We start from the raw sequence: 3,495 nt of genomic DNA, 5'->3' as shown, positions 1-3,495 counted from the left end.
TTCAAATCTCAGTAAAAAGACTACAAAAAAAATTTAGGCGCCTTATATGTTCATTTTCCTGATTGTGAAGATAATTTCACAGACTTATCTGTAAGTCGAACTATAAATCAAATCATACATTTTAAATGTGTATAGTTTATGGTATATAAATTATCTCTTTACACGGTCTATATGTAAAATGCTTTTGAAGAAAGATTAATAAAGTTTAAGGAAATTAGATTATGATTTGAATAATAGAAACCTTTCAGGAGCTGCCACATAAGAGAAGAGCACATACCCTTAGCCTTGAGCAATGGAGGTGTGGAACTGGCTTTCACTGCGAAAGCAGGTGGACCTCACCTCCGCTTGGCAGGAGAATGAAGCTCTGGGAGAGGATATCACCCAATGAGACTAGGCTACACCTTCCTGAAACCCAACTCCTTGCCTCATTTGGGTTGAACTTTCTAGAATGCCTTCCCCTCAATAAATAGGATGATTTCCCACGTGCTCTCTCTCTCTTTTTCCAACGGATCCTTGAGGCTGAAAGTTGTCTCTGATTCCTGTAAGCAAAAGGTATTTCTGTGTGTTGCATGCTTCTTGAACTGTTTTCTTAGTTATTAATGTAGCCAGCTCTTGTAACCTATTGAAAGATTAATTATAAATGTAAGGGCACAATCTATCTTTTCATATATTTGCAGAAAGGCTAGCTCTTTTAAATTCTGGAAAATTAAATAAAACATAATCTAAGAGGAGTTTCATGTTTAGATAGAAAATACTAGAGTCCAACGTTATGAAACAGATTATACTATATGTATATATGTGCTATCTATACATCCATACCATATAGTATAATGCATATCCTATGTATTATACTCTATATATTCTATTTATCATCTGACTACTTTTATTTTCAAAAAAGTGTGTCTAGTTTGTTTTCTATTAATTACTTACCAATTTCCACTTAACATCTGTTTCTACTTGGTTCCCACAGTGCTGAAATCATGGCCGAAAGGAAAGATTGTGTGTGTGTGTGTATGTGTGTGTGTGTGTGTGTGTGTGTGTGTGTGTGTGTGTAACCTTCTGTGTTCCTCTGAAAATGAATATATAATAAGAAATTCAGAGAAATATGTGATATTAGCTCTTATCATTATGTTCTTAGGCAAAATAAATCCATTATATCTCCATCTATCATTAGCTCTATCCATATATGATTTTTTGTGGCATGTCTAAGTACATGCCAGACATGATCTCATTGTTTCAAACTATACAGAAAGCTTTCTCTCTACATATACAGACACATATTCATTTAAACCTCATAGCATATTTAAAAATTGCTAAGCATGCAGGGTAAACTTGGTATTTCACTTCGCTAGATGGCAAGTGATAGGAAATGATAACATGATGCAGTCTACAAGAATCACAAAAATTAAGGACATGAAGAGATGAAGGAAAACCTGGAAAGTATGTCATTTTCCTTGCCTCATTTATTTGTACGAGCTGAACTCTCCAGGAGTTTAGTCTTCTTGAGCCAAAGATAGAACTCAGGATCCATAGTCCCTTACCAATGTTTCCTTCCATTGTATTATTTGACCTTACTCAGTGAAATGAAAATTAACTATGATCCAACTTGTCTGGAAGTTTGAAACAAGACTAGATCATTCTGGTAGTGATAAATGAGTTAAAGAAAGCTAGCCCTAGTTTCCTACTCTGTGCTTGTTTTACTTTATTTTTCCCTAGGGGGTGAGGGTACCAGGGATTGAACCTGGGGGCACTCAACCACTGAGCTACATCACCGGCCCTATTTTGTATTTTATTTAAAGATAGGATCTCACTGAGTTGCTTAGTGCCTCGTTGTTGCTGAGGCTGGCTTTGAACTTGAGATCCTCCTGCCTCAGCCTTCCAAGATGCTGGGATTACAGGCTTGCACCATCGCATCTGACTTGCTTTACTTTTAGAAGTATTCATTAGGAAATATTTCTATTGGAATTTGAAAAAAATAAAGAAAAAAGAGAAGACTTCCAATGGATACTTGTATTCTTGTATTAGACCTTCATGGAACACTCCTTTGCTGTTTTAAAAAGTGTTCCCCAGGTCCACAAGAATACATGGGAAAGTCTGTTTGCTTTTATTTTCAGTATAGTTCTTGTGTGAACCAGTATGTGTATATTACCCCTGTCAAAATCAAACAAAAATATACAAACAAATGTCCAACAGAGAATCTTTTATTTGGAATAAATAAAAATTAATATTGCAATCTGGTATAGGCCAGAATGGCCTCTGGTATATGTTTGGAGATCAAAGGGGTTTAGGAATTTTATTAACATACACATACAAAAACAAAAACAAAAACAAAAAACAGAAACAATAACAAAAATATCCTTCTCTGGCAGTTTTGGGGCTTTCAAGACTCTGAGCAGGAGGAGTTACTATTTAATGTTAGTCCAAGTTGCACCAGTTTAGAATTCCTTGCTAAGTAAGAATTGTCTCCAATATAATGTTTCCTTGGCTAGGTGCTGAGGTAGTTTCTGGGGCAGGCATCTGTGACCTGGGTGTTCCCCTTCTTTCCCATGGCCATGGACTCTATCTTATTGTGACAAGATAGGCAGTCAGTATAGATAGGTAAATCAAGTCAGATCAGATCAAGGAGGCCAAGTTGAGTGAGTCCAGGAAGTTGGAGACTACCCCCTGAGGGAATGAAAGAGCCCTTCCTCCACCCTATGAAGGTAACCTGCCCCTGCTCCAACCTGTTGCTGAGGTAACCTATACCAGGAATTGTCCCTACCTACAGGGAGTTAGAAAGTTGTCAATTAATGTGGTCTGGGCTGCTCCCTCATGCCCTTCCTCCTTTACCCACCTGTTTTCCACCTTTTGGCCATCCCACCAAGCATTTCCTGGGCCTAGTCAGATATGTAGGAAGGAGAAAGATAAGGGGAAGAGGGCAGGAGAACAAAGGAAGCCTAAGACATATAAAAAGGCAGAACACCTTGCTTCTTGGGATACCAGGGTATCAGCTATGGCCCCTTTCTCCCTCCCAGGAGAAGTCTATGTAATCCCTTTTTTAAAATAGACCCTGCTTTATATGCTTGCCTTGGCATGCTTCTCTAATGTTATACTTCAACATTTGAGGGAGCAGAAATTGTCACTGGTAACTGGAAGTAACATTATTGGGGTGAATAACTCCATTTTGTACAAGGCATTTTCACACTCCTTAATCTTAGGCACAAAAGATAATGCAAAAAATGATCATTAAACACAGCTCACAAATACAAGCATAAACATGTTGCCTTTGAGGGCCCTACATGTTGGTAGCTGGGGACAGATGACACAGGGTGAATAAACATGACATGGGCCTAGTTGATAAAAAGCAGATTGTGTTTGGTTTGCACTTCATCCTCATGTACTGGCCAGTCTCACAGAAGGAGGTTTGCACTTGACAGATTAAAAAGGAACTGTGTTGATTCCCATTGCTGCTGTAACCAAATTACCACCAACTCATCAGCTTAAAATAATGCAGTT

This window comes from Callospermophilus lateralis, chromosome 12 (genome assembly GCF_048772815.1).
Source record: "Callospermophilus lateralis isolate mCalLat2 chromosome 12, mCalLat2.hap1, whole genome shotgun sequence".
Lineage (NCBI taxonomy): Eukaryota > Metazoa > Chordata > Mammalia > Rodentia > Sciuridae > Callospermophilus > Callospermophilus lateralis.
Note: the sequence above shows the minus strand (reverse complement) of the source record.